This window comes from Vulpes vulpes, chromosome 8 (genome assembly GCF_048418805.1).
Source record: "Vulpes vulpes isolate BD-2025 chromosome 8, VulVul3, whole genome shotgun sequence".
NCBI classification, from domain to species: Eukaryota; Metazoa; Chordata; class Mammalia; order Carnivora; family Canidae; genus Vulpes; species Vulpes vulpes.
The window spans coordinates 64,010,732-64,029,014 of NC_132787.1; positions in this window are offsets into that span (position 1 = coordinate 64,010,732).

An 18,283-nucleotide genomic window follows, 5' to 3' on the forward strand; every position below is an offset into this window, starting at 1 on the left:
GAAGCTCTCTTAAACAATCTCAGCAAATCAATAGCTAGACCAATATTCCCCATTCTCTTTGTAAAACACTCTAGCTCATACTCATGCTGCCCCATTACTCTGTAAAATGCCCCCACCCTTTGAGTTGTGAACTTACCACCCATCTTTGTTCCTCACCTAACTCCACTTGTTATTTTCTATCTACTATAATGAAATATTCCATAATCTGGTAAAATATGATTTCAAAAAGAAAAAGTTGAATGCTTTAGAAAGATTCCATAAAGGAAAATGGCTTTAGAAAATTTATTCGGTTGACTAAGACCACCATGAATAAGCAAAAGGAGAAATGAATACCTAGAGAGAATATATACAAAGCTTTTTTGCAAGTGTTTCTTGGTTCTCATTCCACTTTATAGAAACTTAAAACTGGAAATCCCGGGTGGTTCATTCAAAGTATGACCTAAGCAAAAAAATCACATAGAATTCTAATTACTGGACCTAAATTTTTTAAAAGTCATAATTTATTTATTTTTTTTTAAGTAAGCTCCACACCCAATGTGGGGCTTGAACTCATAACCCTGAGATCAAGCTCCACAGACTGAGCCAACCAGGCACCCCTAAAAGCCATAATATTATATCAAAGATTGCCAGGTAAATACATTTGCATTTTAAGTTAATCTAAAATATTTGACTATTTACATACAAACGTGACCTTTTTGTCCTTTACTTTAACCGAAATTTTGACTACCTGTCCATGTGCTGGTCCCCATGACAACTGATGAGAAAGCATCCTTGTATACAGCTTCAGTTATCATCAAATGTTGATGACGTCTCCCAAATCTCCTACTTTAGGACCCATTTATGACAGTTCTTACTGGATATTTCCATTTGGGTGTACAAAAAGTAAACTCAGTATCCCAAACCATATTCACCCCCAGCTCCCCACCTCGAGCCTGCTCGCCCTCCTGTGTCTCTTATCTCAGTGGGCCCAACCCAGCAGACTTCATTCCTTATTTCTTCTTAGCCCACCATCACTAATCAATCCCTGAGGGACATATGCTTGTATGAGACAGACGGAAGACTCTTAAGAACCCCTCACATCTACATCATTTTCTCTAGCCACACTGCCCTTCTTTTACTCCAGGCCACTGTCAATTTTCTCCTCGATTAGGGCATCAGGCTCCTAATTGATCCCTCTGCTTCAAGTCTGCTCCAGTTCATTCCTTCTCCTTCCCTCAAAGTGACCTTTCTAAAATGTAATTGTGATCATGTGAATCCCTTGATGAGTTTCTTGATTAAAATTCTATGGCTTCTCTTTGTTCTTATGTTAAAGTGCAAACTCCTTAACATGGTTACAAGGCCCTGCAGGGTCTATCCTCTAATTATGGCTCCAAACTGAGATATTACCACTTCACTTTCACACTCTAAACTCCAAGTAGAATAAACTCCTTTCCCTTCTAGGGACATACTAAGTTTGCTTTCTCTCCTCCTGGGCTTCAAGTAAACTTTTCTTGGTACTCTTCCCTCCCCATCCTGCCCCATCCCCCAAAGAAGTATGTTCTCCTGGATTACTTCCAATCACCTAATAATTATCCATATAGGCATCACATCCACAAAACACCCTCAGGACTCCCATTCCATGTTCCTAAGAGTTTCCCAAACACCCTGTACCTTCCCATCGAAGCACTTGTTACTCTGTCTTGTGATTATCTGCTTATGAGGACCAGAGTGATGTCTTTTTCACTGCTTTAGTCCCAGCACCCAGTAAAGAGAACTTTTTTCATAAAGGATATTGAATGAGTGATTGAAGAAAAGTGTCCCCACAAAGTGGCCGTGGTCTAACAATGGAACCTCCTTTTTTGAAGAATAATGTCCCTCACTTTCCTTGGAAGCTTTACTTTCTTTATTGCTCCTAGTACTTACGACTCTAGTGCTTAGTGCTCTAGTAGTGAGAATCTATTCCCAAGGCCTACAAAGGCTACATATCCTGAAATTTTCCCTCTTCATCTACTCTTTTCCTCACATAAAAATAACAGGCTTCAGCATCCTCTTTTGGCATATATTCAAGTCAGCCATGAGCTGGAAATGGCAAGTTTTTATTTTATAGCCCTATAATAAAGCTATCTGCTATCAATTATGGAGGGCATAGGATTTCATCTAATCCAGCGGATTGTATTTTCTGTGAGAGGAAATGAAACATTCTTGCATTCATTTATTTATTGCAAGTGAACTAAATACCTACTGTATGCATAGTCATCGGCCCACAATCAGATAATAAATGGGTCTGTCATAAACACTAGACTTACTTCTATGGGTTAGACAAGGCATATTGTGAAGGAGCTTAATAGCTTTTTGCCAGGTTAGGAACTCAACGCTCATCATTCTGAGAATTTTCTGTAAAGAGAACTAACCAGGTAATGACGACTCCAGGGACAAACAAACAGAGATGGGTTTGCTCTCATTGACCAAATCTTGGTCCAGGCTCTCAGCAGTTGTCTATTCCATGATCTTACTAACTTGTTTCACAAGGTAGCCTAAATTAAGGGTTTTAAAAAATTAATGGCCCAAATTTTTAATTACAGATTAACTTGGGGGAAGAAATGATTGTGGTTAGCCTTCCTCTATGAATGGGTCAGTTTCTTGCCTGTCGCCACTCAAGTATTTTGGTCACTTTCAGATCTATCCATTCCCTGAAGGCTAAAGTCTAAAGTTGGCATCACAGACCTATTCAACCTCTCCCCAGCTCACCACTCCAGCATCATCACATCTGTATCCCAGTGTTCTAATTTCTCTGAGTTAATGGAAAACAGCCACAACAGACCCTGCTTCCTCCTATCTCTCAACTCAGGAACATGCTGCCCCATCTGCCCAGCCAGCACCTGTTTACTAAGAATGAACAAAGAGGGCGCCTGGGTGGCTCAGTCAGTTGAGCGTGGGACTCTTGGTTTCGGCCCAGGTTATGATCCCTGAATCAGGTTCTGGCAATCTGCAAGGAGTCTGCTTGGGATTCATTCTCTCTTCTCCCTCTGTCCTTCCCCCTACTTGTGCACAAACACAGGTGTCCGTGCACACAGTCACAATCTCCCTCTCAAAATAAATACATAAATAAAATCTTTAAAAAAGAATGAATGAATGAACAAAGGATTTGTGGGGTGGGGTGGGAGGAGAGAAGCTATGAGAACCAGCTGTAGAAAGGCTACAGAATTTCTCCCCAGATAAGGCATTAGGAACCCTGCATTAGGAAGCCACAGAACATAGTACCTATCTGTGTCAAACCCGTGTATAGCCTGAATCTACAGCAGAATTGGCTTTAGAATAAACTTCTCCAATACAGGACGAGGTTAAGGTACTTTGGCTTTGCCTGCTGGCTTTGCATCAGTTTTTCAAATTGCTGCAATGGAAAAGCTGGCGACAGCCTAGTGTTTCAGTCAGGTCACAGCAACACTCAGCTCCTCTGGGCAAAGGACAAAGGAAAGCAGAAGGGCAGAGACTTGGTGACAATTCATTCTAGGTCAAACCGGCTCAAGATCAATTGCATTATTAAACTTTTTTTTTAAACCAAAGATAAAAATTGTTTTCTTTGTCAGTATATAATGTGAAGATTAGTATTACTCATTTTAAGTCTGGGCAGCAGTTGTGTGTCTGCCCAGTAGAGGGAAGTCTCTCCCCAAGTTACAAAGACAGTATTCATTATGTAGTAATGCTCAGATTTGGGGGCGGGTGGCGGGGGGGGGGGGGGGGGATGTGAATAGAACTTATAAAATGGTTTGATATAAAATCATGCTAACCAAGGTTATGGGTGGTTTGAAGTCTGCCTGAATATAACCGACAGAAAAGGGAAACAGAACAACACAGCAACCTGAGCTCCTTGAGATTCTTGCAAAGTTCTCTTCCGTCCAGGCTATCTGTATTGCAAAAAGATACACCTAGCCCAGTCCAAGAATAGAATGGTTAGCAAATGATACAGTGAATCTACCCTAAGAAGTTTAAGCTAGTTATATGTGGAGGATTTCTACATTCAGGAATAGTGGTGGCCAATTGCATTATTTTACTATAGAATATATCTTGTAAATAAACATTTTGAGTAATGATGCCTTGGCTAGTACCCAGGACTTTGAACCTATGCAACTTTCAGCACACCACATCCAATATGAAGAAGAGGCCTGACAAAGACAGGCCTCCTCTACTCTAAAATTATATGACCCCTTTAACACTGTCTCCATCAGTTAAGCTGACTTCATGAAGTCCCAGACTAAGGTTTGGCACCAAAACAGGCTTAGTGGTTTTCCTGGTCCTCTTTCCCAAAAGACTTAACTCTAAATTTCGTCTTCTAGGTCTTGCTTCTCTGACAGCAAATGAAGGTAGGCCAAACAAAAGGTAAGCCCAAGGACCAGAATAGCAGGGAGGTGGCTGCCCCCTAAAGATGGTGGGGCTTGTCTAAATCATTAAGAGCTATAGAGATAGTGCTTGAAGCCTAATGGATTTCTAAGTGTTTTTTTTTTTTTTAAGTGCTTGAGAATCAACCTAAAATGGTATAACCTACTTTATTTAATAGTAATATCAGCAAACACCCATATAGCACTTGCTATGCCCCAGGCTCTGTTCTGAGCACTTCTCTCATACTAACTCATGTGTTGCTCAGCATCCCTCTGGTACTACACCAATCTCCATGCTATGATTGAGGATACTGAGGCACATAGTAGTCACTCTGCTAGTAAGTAGTAGGGCCATGATTTGAACCCAAACATCTGGTTCCTAAGTCCTCTATTCTGGATCTCTAAGCCAGGACACCTCTCTAAATAGTACATCTTTAATTTAATATCTACAAAACATAACATCCTGTCAACTAGAAAATTGCTTTCCAACTTAACTTTTATGATTGTTCGTAAATTACATGTATTGAGGGATATACAGTTGACTCTTGAATAACACAGATGTGAATGGCACAGGTCCACTTATATGTAGATTTTTTACAGTACAGTACTATAAATGTGTTTTCTTTTCTCTAGGATTTTCTTAATAACATTTTCTTTCTTCTAGCTTACCTTATTGTAAGAATATAGCATATCATCTATATAATATACAAAATATGTGTTGACTATATATTATCAGTAAGGCTTTCAAAAGTAGGCTATTTGTAGTTACGTTTTGGGGGAGTCAAAAGGTATGTGTGGATTTTCTACTGTGTGGGGGGTCAGCACCCCTAAACCCTGCATTGTTCAGTGGATCAACATTTTAGTAAAGTTTGATGTAGCAGAGGAGGAGCTAGAACCTTCCAAGGTCTTAAAGTGGCTCTGGCCTCAGGCCCCAATAGCCTCAGTGAAGCCCGGGAGAATAAAGTGACAGAGAGTCACAGGAGAGAACTCTGCTCATGCTTAGGGCTTCTGCACAAGTGCCATCCTTGTCTCCTTGGCCCAGTAATATCCTTGCTGATCATCCTAGACTAAGGGCCAAAGAGTAAAATATTCCAGGCTCTAACAAGAATGACAGAGACAATTTTGAAGAAGAAAAATAAACTGACAATATTTATCTACCAGATCTCAAAAGTGATTATAAAGCTATGTTAATTAAGACTGTGATAGTAGTGTGGGGTTAGATCAATGGGATAAAATAAGAAGAAAAACATTCCTGCTAAATAACATAGATGGCCTTGCAGAGCAGGGGGAGAAAGAATGGACTGGTTAATAAATGATACCAGGACAATTGGTTATCCCTGGGGGAAAAATAAAGTTAGGTCTCTAACTCATCTCAGCAATAAAAATCAATTTGACATGAGGAAAAAGCAGGAAGAACAAAATTTTTAAACTTTTAGAAGAAAATAAAAGAATATCTTTTTGCTCTCAGGGTAAAGGAAGGAATCTTAAATAAGACATGAATAAAGTACAAATCATAAGGGGAAAGACTGACAAAACTGACTCCAGCAAAATAAAAATTTATGTTCCACAGGAGACACCAACAACAAAATTAAAATTCAAGCCACAGACAGTAGATTTACAAAGCATATAGCCAACAAAGGGTGATATCCAGAATGTGTAAAGAACTCCCACAACTCAACAAGTGTAAAAACCAACCCAGTAGGGAAACAGGGGGAAGGAATATGAGTATTTCACAGGAGGGGAACCCTACAGGGCTAATAAATATGTGAAAAGATGATCATCATCACTAATAATCAGGGACATGTGATTTAATAAACCAAGTACTATTTCATATACCAGAGTGACAAAAATACTACAGCTGATAGTACTATGTGTTGGCAAGGATGGGGAGAAAGGGGAGCTCTTCTGTGCAGATTCTGAGAGTGTAAGCTGGCACAATCACTTTAGAGAAAAATTTAGCAAGATCTACTAAAGTTGAAGAGGCATAAAACTATGACCCCAAATTCAACTTTTAGGAATATACCTTTAAAAAACTCTCATCCATATTCCCAAAGAAAATATATAGAGGAATTTTTATAGCAGCATGGTTTGTAATAGCCAAAAATTGCATGTACATAAATGTACATGAATAGGAGTGGATACCTAAGTCGTGGTCTGCTGAAATGGACTTTGACACAGTGTTAAAAGTGAATGAAGTAGATTGAGATGTACCTAAAAACATAATGTTAGTGAGAACAGGCATACTGTGGAATAACACATACAGTTTTAAGATAGGGAGAACAGGGATCCCTGGGTGGCGCAGCGGTTTGGCGCCTGCCTTCGGCCCAGGGCGCGATCCTGGAGACCCGGGATCGAATCCCACGTCGGGCTCCCGGTGCATGGAGCCTGCTTCTCCCTCTGCCTGTGCCTCTGCCTCTCTCTCTCTCTCTCTCTCTCTCTCTGTGACTATCATAAATGAATTAAAAAAAAAGAGAGAGATAGGGAGAACAGGACACCTGGGTGGCTCAGTCAGTTAAGCATCCGACTCTTGATTTCAGCTCGGGTTATGATCTCAGGACCCTGAGGTCAAGTCCCATGTCGGGCTTTGTACTGGGCATGGAGTTTGCTTAAGATTCTCTTTCTCCCTCTACTTTTGCTCCTCTCCACCCCCTGCTTGTATGCATGCACTCTCACTCTCTCTAAAAAAATTGATAAATAAGATAGAGAGAACATGCCAGACGTTATTTGTGGATTCATGCCTATGCAATAAAGTAAAAAACATGCAGATGAATAATACATTCAGGAATGCTACTTCAGGATGGTGGTTCTCTGGTGAAGGAAGGAGGGATGGCAAGGGGAAGGGAATATGAGGAGTCCTGCCTGTATCTGTTAGACATCTGATAAGGGTGGATGCTGTTTATCATATAATGTCCTTTTGTGTCTGGGGGAAATATATTGTAATAATAAAGAGGATTTAAAAGAAAACTAAGGTAAGATGTAAGGCCACAAAGCTTCAATCAAGCACCAGAATGTCCAAAGATTTTGTAGTGGGTGGAGGAGGAAGAAGTTTCAGACAAATTTTGTCACTAATCAACAGATCCAAGGAACAAGGGTCTGTCAAGTGGTGATAGGAGCTTAGTGAGAAATAATGGGATTGAAATACATCAATCAGGGTTTGCCTCAGACAGTCCCAATATATGCCTATTGTCCGGAGTGATTATTAATAGTGCCCCCCTTTCATTTCCAAAAGATCAATGATATGTTCGCCTAATAATACAGCACCTTCAGCTAGCTGCTATGCCTGCCAGGTGATGGGTACCAGGTACGGGCCTTGCCTGGTAAGGTCACAAGGGCTCAATAGATGAATGATGAGCTGGACAGAAGCAAAACTCAAAAGAACAATAATAGTAGCCAGTCTTCAATGGATCTTTTATCTGAAAACTAAAGACTCCAAGGTTCTTTAGAATCATGTCAGATTAGAACATTGGTCTGTAGTCTTCTAATCTTCTCAGAGACTTGGCGGATAGGGTAAAAAGGCCTACAGAGTTAGTTCACAGACCAGTAGAGCAAAAATTACCTGAATAGTTTTGAAAAATAGAGATTCCTAGGTTCCAATACCAGATTGGTGATTTGAGATCTATAGAGTTGTGGCCACAGAATCCATATTTTTTCCACTCTTCAGATAACTGTGGTACACAGATTGACAGAATTTTTGTCATAAAGATCAGGGCTCTAACAGTTGTGCTATTTTAAATAGCAGCTTCCTGATAAATAGTCTTATATACTCAATTTAAATTTACCTGTCATAACGCATCCTCGTCTCTTGTCTTAATGTAATGATTTTCCAGTCTTGTTATATACAACTTGCAACCAGTCCCTTCTTGTGGATGGATCTCCACTATTCAGATTTAAAAAGGGCTGGGACTCAGGGAAGAAGCATGCTGGCCATGTTTTCTCCTAGTCTTGATGAGAAGGCCTCCAGGAGTGCACTGGAGACAATGCCAGGTCAAGGAACACTTCCTTATTACCTTAGTCCAAACCCTCATGTCAAACTCCCACCTTGGTCATTGGGTAGAAGTATCCTGCTGTCTGGATGAGGAAGACCAAAGTGGACTCATTTCCCAAGACCTCATACTAATTACTATTGGGTTTCTAAGAGGGTAAGCTAGGAATTGCAGACAGAAAATTTACCCAAGCTGCAGCAAAAGTTATTGAGAAGTACTATATAATTTTTTTAATATTTTTTTGCTTTTAATTTTTTTATTTGATTTGGTTTCATTTGTTTTTTTCATTTAGTTTGATATTTCTTTTTGAAAAGCATCCTCAGATTTTGCCAAGGGTTTCCAGATTCCCTTTTGCATGTATTGAAGGCTATCTGAATATAGGAAGAATGTGGTTGTTAGCTGGATGTGCTAGTCAACAATGGAAGATGCACACTGCTGGGATATCAGCTGAGCCTGACTGGTTGCCTTTTCAGTTTGAATTTTTAATTCATTGGCATTGGATTCTTGAGGAACCAGGTGATATAGTATAAGATACATGGACTCTTAGAAATTGTTCTCATGTAATTGTCTGGGGAATTTAAGAGCAATGTCAGATGTATCTCTATGATGATTTTAGATACTTAATTTGTTAGATAGTCTCATTTCCCTGTTTGGCACTTTTTTATTGTTTGAGGATTGGGAGAATGGTAGACTATAAGTACCTTATTTCTCAAAGGCCTCTGAGAATTGAGTCAGGCTAGGAATCTATTAGAAGACACATCATGTCCTAAGAGAAACCTTTTTTCACTGGCCTGATCCAAACTGACTGATTATCTCTTAGAGGTGTGGTCTTCAACCTCCAGTGAACACTGAATCACCTTGTGGGATATTTGAACATCATTGATAACCTATCCCCCACCCCAAGCTAATTAAAAGATATTGCCTGGAGATGGGCCTTCAACATCAGTGTTTTTATAAAGTTCCCAGGTGTAGTAGGATGACTAATTATCCCAGGACGCCTGAGATTGAGGGAATTTGGTACTAAATCCAAGATAGTCCTGGGAAAAACCCTGATGAAGGGTCACCCTTGATGAAACCAAACTGCCATTGTGACCACGGGTCCTCAGTATCTGCCCTGTGGTACCCAAGACAGATTTTTCAGATCTTTTTCACTAATGGGATTCAGAACTCCTGGGGATGAGATTAGGACCTGGATGCTGTTAACTGTAACCTAACAAAACGATATGAACAAGATGTTGGTAGATGCAATAAACCTGGCCTAAGGAGGAGAAAAGAGTGGGTCTACACTACCTGTGACAAAAGGTAGATCAATGGGAAATTATTTGAGATTACATGAAAAGAAAAGTGGTAGGAAGGGATATTTTTCAAATAATGCTTTTTTCTTAACCTTGTTTTTTCTGATTGCTTTTTATTAAGAGATTAGGGACTCCCTTTGCAAATCTGATATTCTGGGCTATTCCTCATCTTGGGAGAGCCGGGTTTGTTTTGTTTCAGGTGTTCTGTTTGGGTGTGTTCTGTGTGAGTCAACCAGTAGGAACATCCTTGTGCATGTGGTAGCCCTGGCACCATCCCCACACCTGGGCTCCACGATTTGTGCCTACCTGTGGTTCACTTTGGTCTTCCCTGAAGCCAAGTCGGAGCATTTGGAATTTATTGCACTTCAATGTAAAGGGCATCTGGGCATACAGAAGAGAAAGCCCGAGTCTTTTAATAGGAAAACAAACTGCAAATATTAGGTAGATTTATAGAAAATGCAGATGCACTTGGAGTGAAGGCGAGCTAGTTAGGTATCTGCAACGAGGGCTGAAGCTTCTGCACTTGATAGCTCGTGCCTGCCTAGGACTGCATATCCCCAACACTTAGAACAGAGTCTCTGTGATGGTTTGTTCACCATGCACCATGTTCTCCTCTCGTGACTCTCCTTTCAGATAGGTTTTTCTAATATTAGCATTTCCTAGGCACTGGGAACGGAATCTCCTTGCTACAGAGACATTAGAATTCCTTGGACCCACCACCTGGATTTCCCAGCACTCATGAGCAGGTTCTCTATGCCACAAAGTGCCCAAATTACACCCCTGAGGGCAAACAATTCTGAATCGGAGCAAAGATTACATTTGTAGACACAACTCCCACTTTTCTCTAAAGTGCTTCTTCCAGTTATTAAGGGATATGAGTTGTTAACTAAACTGGAATTAAAATGTAAAACTTAATAAAAATAAACTTAAAAAAAAAAAAAAAGAAGGGAGGGGATCCCTGGGTGGCGCAGCGGTTTGGTGCCTGCCTTTGGCCCAGGGCGCGATCCTGGTGACCCAGGATCGAATCCCACGTCGGGCTCCCGGTGCATGGAGCCTGCTTCTCCCTCTGCCTGTGTCTCTGCCTCTCTCTCTCTCTCTCTCTCTGTGTGTGACTATCAAAAATAAATTTTTAAAAAAATTATAAAAAAATAAAATAAAATAAAAAATAAAAAAAGAAGAGATATGAGTTGTTAGTAATAGGCAAAGATTAAACTGGGAGGAGATTAGGCAATAGGGAGGGAGGTTATGAGCTACACAAACTTCTATGCAAATTTCTCTTGACCTGGACTTGAAACATCACATTGCCTACTCCTATGATAAGTACAGGCATTAATGAAGTGTCCTCGTATTCTATGAACATGACCCATCTCTGGAAACCTACACTCTTAGTAAGAGGAGGAGTCCTAGAAATAATTAAAGGAGACGATAAGCAATATATCTTGAGTTTGTATCATATTCTAGACTTTATTCTTATTCTCCTATGCATTAACTCATTTGACTCTCATAATAGCCCTACAAAGTAAATGTTATCACCCTTATTTTACAGAAGGAAGGTGAAGCACAGAGAAGGAAATAAAAAAAAAATTTTGTCCGATGCTATATAACCAAGAAGCAGAGGGCCCAGGTTCAGAGCGCGGCAGCTCCTACTCCTGATCTCCACTGGTTCCTGCTAGATTCCAGGGCCCTACCTCACAGCATAGCGTAAACTCAACTGCAGTACTGTTTATGTGAAGGGAGGGGGTGACCAATCTGCTAAATGTTTGAAATTCTGGAATTGGAGAACTGAGAAAGAGAGAGAGAGGTTGACAACTAGTCAATTTTGGCGCAGCACTAGGGAACAATGCTTTGTACAAGCACCGTTCTACACATGTGGATGATTTTGGTTTTTCATCAGGGGCCTATATATTAGAACAAAAAAGATAAACAATTGGGTTTCTCCAGACTGGTACACAGCCAGATGACATATAGCTCAAAGGTGATAGGACTTCTTGCCTGTCGTACGCTTCATGGGACTTGGGGGAACAAGTACCCTCCAGTCCAGAAAGCTGCAGGGAGAAGTGATACATAGATAGAAGTCAGGTTTCTATTAAAACAAGATATTGACGGAAACCCTCAGGAAAGAGGTGGATAACATAGGATAATCTTTTTTTTCTTTTTTTCTTTTATACCCTTATTATGCATCCACAATGTGGAGTAGAAAGGTTTGGAAATAAGAGGAAAGAAAGCAAGGAGTGTGCAGGATCCAGACGCCAGGCGAGGGTAGCCCACCTGAGAGCTTGCATTATGAGCTTTAGAGGCATTTGGTGCTCCACAGATGCCCTAGGGCCAGAGCACGGTTTGGTCCTGGCTAGTTTAGGTTGAGGTTGCAGGTGCTGGCATCAGGCCTGCAAAAGCTAAGGTAGGAGCTGGCCAGGTCACCAGGGGATGCTTCCATCCTCATTTCCAACATACCTTCTTTCCAAGAACTGCAGGAAGGATTGAAGGTGAGACAGGGAAATTGTGTGAAGTAGAGAAAGCGCAGGGGGAAAATGGTGCCTTTAGGCTGCCTGCCCACTGCCTCAATTCCAAAAAATGTGACCAGCAAGAAAATAGATTTGCCCTCTACTCACTGTCATATACATGAGAAAAACCAGACGATTTGAGCCAGAAGCTAGTGGGTACACCCTGGCCTCTCAGTAAAATATGGCACAGGTCTCTTTCCTTGTCCTCCCAGATCCTTCCCTGATACCTGGGGTCTTTATGGCAGCAAAGGGGTGCTGCAGGTCTTATTTTGGTTAATGCCTCAGGGCAGGATGTGCTGTGCTGATTTAGGGCAGAAGTCAGCTAACTAGTTTTTCACCTGTGATAAAAGACAGCCTCACCTGCTTTATTATTTTTTGTAAACTGTTCCACAATCTGATGCTCTGTTGAGAATGTCACTTTTGACTCAACTGTGGGACCTGACCCCTCATTGATCAATATTCTGCTCTCGAGTTTCGGCCACCAGGAGGCCAGGCAAGATGGCTCCGAGTGTGGCCTGAGGACCACCCACAGGAGAGAGCCCCTGCCCCCCGCCAGCCTCGTGCTCCCCAGAGCCAGGGGGAATCTCTGTGTATCAGCGCGCTCTCAGGCACATTCCGGTTGGAGAACCACTGTCGGAATGTCCTGACCCCTTCTGTGGCTCTTTAACTGACGACTCCTCATCTTCTCCACGGCCATTAGTAATTCACGTCTCAAAACCCATGCGAACGTAAGATCTGCAAGGAAAAGCCATTAGTCTGTCTGTTTACAAGTGTATCCCAGAACATGCCACTTGTATAGTAGTCGCTTAATAAATAGGTGTTGAGTAAATGAGATGTTTCTTGAATGCTCATGCTGCGTCAGAGCCCGGCTAAGTGCTGGGCGGGCCACGGCAAACCAGACCTGCACAGGCTGGCCCTCTCCCTCCCTGTTCATGGCTTCTGGGTAGGGGGAGGTCGGAGACTAAACAAGCAACTACAATAAAGTATAAAGAGTATCATGATAAGGGGTGGTGAGAATAATATCAGGGTTTGTAGATGTGTCAGGGACAGCAAGGTCCAACAGTCCTCCTTTATCCTTCAGGTACAGGTGGCTCCCTTCCCCTCACCCGACGCCTGAGAGCTCACACATTCAGTCAGACCTGAAGGGACCCAGAGGCCAGGGCCGGAGAAGGTGGGAGGCAGGTTGGGTGCCCCCTGTGGGAATAAAAAGAGATACAATAGGGTGTGGAAGAGCTCTGGGATGCATTGGTGAGGACACAAGTCTGTTGCAATGTCAGCAGGAAGTGGGAAACTTTCCCAGTCCCTGCGACATCTGAAGCCTCACCCAAAGTAATAGTAAAAGCCAGAAAGTGAAAGAAGAGGGGGGGCTTGTTTAGAGCATAGCAAGAAGGGGCTGAGAAGCTTACATTCACCCCCCTGGTGCCACGAGCAGGTAGGCAGGTGGAAAGAAGACGGACAGTGGGGGAGAATCTCACGGCCAGAAGTCGGCGTGGCTGTGGAGCCAGCAGGAGAAGGAGAAAGAGACCCAAGCCTTGTGGTCCTGTCCACCTCATCTTCAGTTTCTCCCTCTGCTTTTCACTCGGTACCCCATCTCTTCCTACAGGCAGGCTCTGTTCTCTTTATTTTGAATAAAAAAGAAAACTGGAATTTGATCCTGCTTTCTTTTCTTTGGCTGCCTGTTATGAAAATTGTCCTCTTCTTTTTCTTGGCTACTAGGAAATTCAGAGCTAAAGTCAAAGTCCAATTAAAACAACCAGACTTCTCACTCAGTAAATTTGTTTCCAGTTACTTCTCCTTTTTAAAAAATATTTCTCTATTCTATTTTAACAGCTGCACTGCAATTGTTTCTATTCTTGAAAGCTGCCTTAAATTTTTTGGAAATTTTATGCAGACACAAATTATAAATAAATCAAGCACATGTGTCCGTTTTCTCCCACACAGCAATCCCTCAACATTCTCTCTATGTTGCCTCTTCTCTGGCCTTTCCGCAGTCCTCATAATAATCTCTAGTCACTCTTCACCGCAGGCACCAACATGTCCCTGGAACTTCTCATTCCCTTCGTATTTGTCTTGATTTCCACTTGCTGGCCTTGCTTCTGGCTCCCACCTCTGCCCTGACTCCTAAGTTAGCGTTCACTACTCTTCCCTGGCTCTGAGGCCTCACTCTGCCTCCCAGATCCTGACCACCATGACACCCATTCCACTGGAGGGGATTCAGAGCCATATTCCTTTTCACAAAGGTTTCCCCCAGGGAAATCGAGTATTCACTGGGGGACCCAAGTGGGACTTGGTTCAAGGTTTCTAACGTTCTGGCCCCAAATCCCAAACAGTGAAATAACTTAAGCAAGGTCTCCCTTTGTTTATTTCCATCCTGCTGTTTGGTAAATGTGTGCTCATTCATTCACAACTAAGGCTTTCAAGCCCAGCCACACTCATCCCACTATTTGACAGTTGTGCTTCCCAAACCCTTTGAATCTTAAATTAGTGTCACTACAATGTTATGATTCATTGCTCTCTCGCTCAAGATTGTGACTGTTTCTTTTAAGCAGCTCTTCCATTAAGGTGGAAGAGCCAGCATAGAACACACACATGTCAGCCCAAAGCCCCAGCTCTGTGGGTGGTCCCAGCCTAGTGTTCCAAACACAGCCTCTAAGAAGCAGAGGAAAGGAAGGTTATGCTTGTTTATCTTTTCTGAAAATTTAGCTCTCAGTGGATGTCTGTGCTTGTACACATGGGTTATAAGGATTCTACTCTCCTTTCCTTTCACTAAGAGACAGTAAAAAAAAAAAAAAATTGAAAGAGGTGCAATTGTCTGTATGTGATACTATCTCTGAGTTCTCCAGTCCCAAAAATGATCTTTTTTTTTTTTTATTTTTTTTTATTATTTATTTATGATAGTCACAGAGAGAGAGAGAGAGAGGCAGAGACACAGGCAGAGGGAGAAGCAGGCTCCATGCACCGGGAGCCCCACGTGGGATTCGATCCCGGTCTCCAGGATCGCGCCCTGGGCCAAAGGCAGGCGCCGAACCGCTGCGCCACCCAGGGATCCCACCAAAAATGATCTTTATCTCAGTCCAGTTTGACTAACATAGAGCATGAAAACCATTCATTCATTCAATAAATGTTTGTTGAGGACACTGTCTTAGGAGCTGGAAATACAGCAGTGAAATCCTTGTGGATCTTACAATCCAGTGAAGAGAAGATAGACAGTACAACATGAAAAATGATGTGATATTGGATTGTGCTAAGTGTTATAAAGAAAAATATGACAATTTTAGATAGAATAATCAAGGAAGGCCCCTCAGAGGTGTCATTTGAGGAGATATCTGAATGAAATGGAGATTTCCCCCCTTCCTTTGCCCATGGCAGACATCAGTAATCAATCAGAGCCATCAACACTTTTCTGTGGAGCCGTATGATCCTCTTAGCAGTCCAAACTATCACTGCCATTTGGTTGGTATTAACATGCATGCTTAGTCCTGTTTGCCATCCTGTTCTAAAAATACCTTCCTTTTCTAGAGAAAGGAGGAAAATGTAAAATAGAGAAAGAATCTAGGGACCAGGTTTTGCCCATCATTAAGAACCTAATGATATAAGATCGATTATCTTCTTCCATTTTCTTGTCATAAATACAAGATGTTTCCATCCTTTTGCAATGTTTACTTTGTATGTTTCAGTTTATAACTCAAGTCTCCAGTGTTTTATGACCCATTCACAGTCATAGGGCTGTGCAGCTACCTAGCCTGATTTATCCTATGTGCCACCCTTAATTTGTGAATGCTGTTATGCTAAAGGAACATTCTCAGACTTCAACGTGAAGCAATTGTAAATAACATGTTTTCTCTGACAAAAATCTGTTTCCTAAATAAAAGTGCTCTATACATACATTGGCCAATTTTCGTTTTATTTATTGAGCACCCACTGGGTGTCAAGCACAGAATGTATAAGATACATAATATCTTACTGAAATGTACAAATGCCATTGGAGGATAAAGTAAAGTACTGTATGGGGGAAATCCAAATCTTATTCTCTCATAACCTTTTTTAAGACCCATGACCTTACGGATCACTACCTAATGATAGCCAGTGACTTCTAGTTGCCAGTCCAGTGAGAGTCTTCATTCTGCTTAACTTCTACTTAAACCTGAGGACCATTTCTTTTTTCTCTACAATTCTGTCTCTCAGTTCCTATGACTAAGCATTGTTCTGCCCTCTGTTCCCTCCCATCTTTCTCCTGGGGACCTCAGTCACTACCAGAGATTTAACATTGCTTCATACAGGTGAGTTTCCAATACGTATCCCTGGTTACAGCTTCTCTTCGGAGTTACAGTCCACCAAGATATCATTCTGAACCTAGGATTCTATATGTTTGAAGTCAAACACATCATCGCTGCATTCACTAGGGTCTTGTCTTTTGTGAGCGACAGAAATCCAACTTAAAGTAGCTGAAACGGGGAAAAGAGGAACATATTTCTCTATGTAACCATACAAGTCCTGAGCTAGTTCCAGGAACTCAGGGTTGTCGATAATTTAATCTCATCCTCTTTTCTTCTGCTTCCCTTCGCTTTCCTCCCATCTTCCCTCTCTCCCTGCTTTCCTCCCTTTCTCAGTCCGTGTCTCTATCTCTTGTTTATGCATGTGTAAGTGTTCACTTCCTCCTTTCTAAATCAGGCTCTCTCTATTAAAATATGTTCATATTATGGTTGCCATAAGCACCAGGCTTACTTTGATTACCTTAATAAACCTAGAGAAAGAAGGAACTTCTCTTTCCCAATAATTCCATCAAAAATCCTACTATTCATTTTATTGAGCTAACTTGGGACACTGACCATCCTATAGCCAATCGCATGACTGAAATATAGAGATATGCTAACTATTGATCTAAGTCCTTGGAAGCTATGGATTGGCTTCAATCACATGAATGGTAGTCTTTTATAGACAAGATGAGAAAAAGGAGAAAGTATGCTGGATAGGTAAAAGCAACAGATGTCAACTACTCCCTCTAAAAATAAGTTTTCCCCACTGACTCACTTTTTCTGTTGAAAGAGATTATATATGTAAAAACAGTATTTAAACTGTATTCCTTAAATGATATTAATCTTACTATTTTAATGCTATAACAAGTTTACATAATTCAGGTTTCAACCCTCAGATCCCTTTTAGACTTCATATTTTTCTCCCTTGTCCCCCATCAACACTTAATCAGTGGTCAGATATTCTTGATTCTGTAATGAAACTATTAGTCTTCTACCTAAACACCTTTCCACAAGACTCTACCTTCTCCAATTCAGATTAATTTTTTTGAAGTATGTGTTGATCATATAACCTTCTGGTTCATAAATCTTTCCTTGATTTCCATTGCTTAAACAAATGGCCAGTCTTAGCCAGTTCTCGAAGTCCAACTTTCCAGAAATTAGATCTAACCTACCTTTTAGGACTGAATCCCCACCACTTCCCTAAGTATGTCTCATGCCTCCAACTAAATGCAACTACTCACTGCCCCTCATTCTGCCTCTGAAGCTTTCTCTGGCTATTATCTACAACCAGGATGCTGTCCCTCCCCTCTTTGCCCATGCCCTCACCACTTTTCAGGCCCAACATCAGGACCTCTGTGGATGTTCAGAAAGGAATATTCTCCCTAAGACTGAATGCTTCAGAGAAATAAAGGCAGCACCCTCTTACCCAGTTGTCTATAGGACTAGCACTTTGTGTCTTTTCAGTCTTACTTTCATCATATTGTTACCTCATCATTTCTTACCTCCCCTGCAGACTGAGTTAGAAGACACAATTCTCATGGTGTCTTGAACATAATAAGTACTCAGTAAATGCTTGCTAAATTGATACCAGTGGAAAGTCCAGAATTCATGCCAAGGAATCTCAGTGGTAAAAGAAAAAAAGTGCTTTATAAATGTTCTATTCTTTCATAGATTTTCCTCATATTAATAAACTCTTCAGATATGATCAGAAGTTATTTTATTTATTGTTAATTTTACCAAAAGAACAAGTTTTCCCCTATTGGCAGATCAAGTAATCTGGCAGAAAATGACAATCAACACAATTAGTATTGCCACCTGATATAGCAACAGCAATATGCCTAAATTGCCTCTGAATTTCAAAAGAGCTTCAGGATGCCAAAAACTTAGCATTCA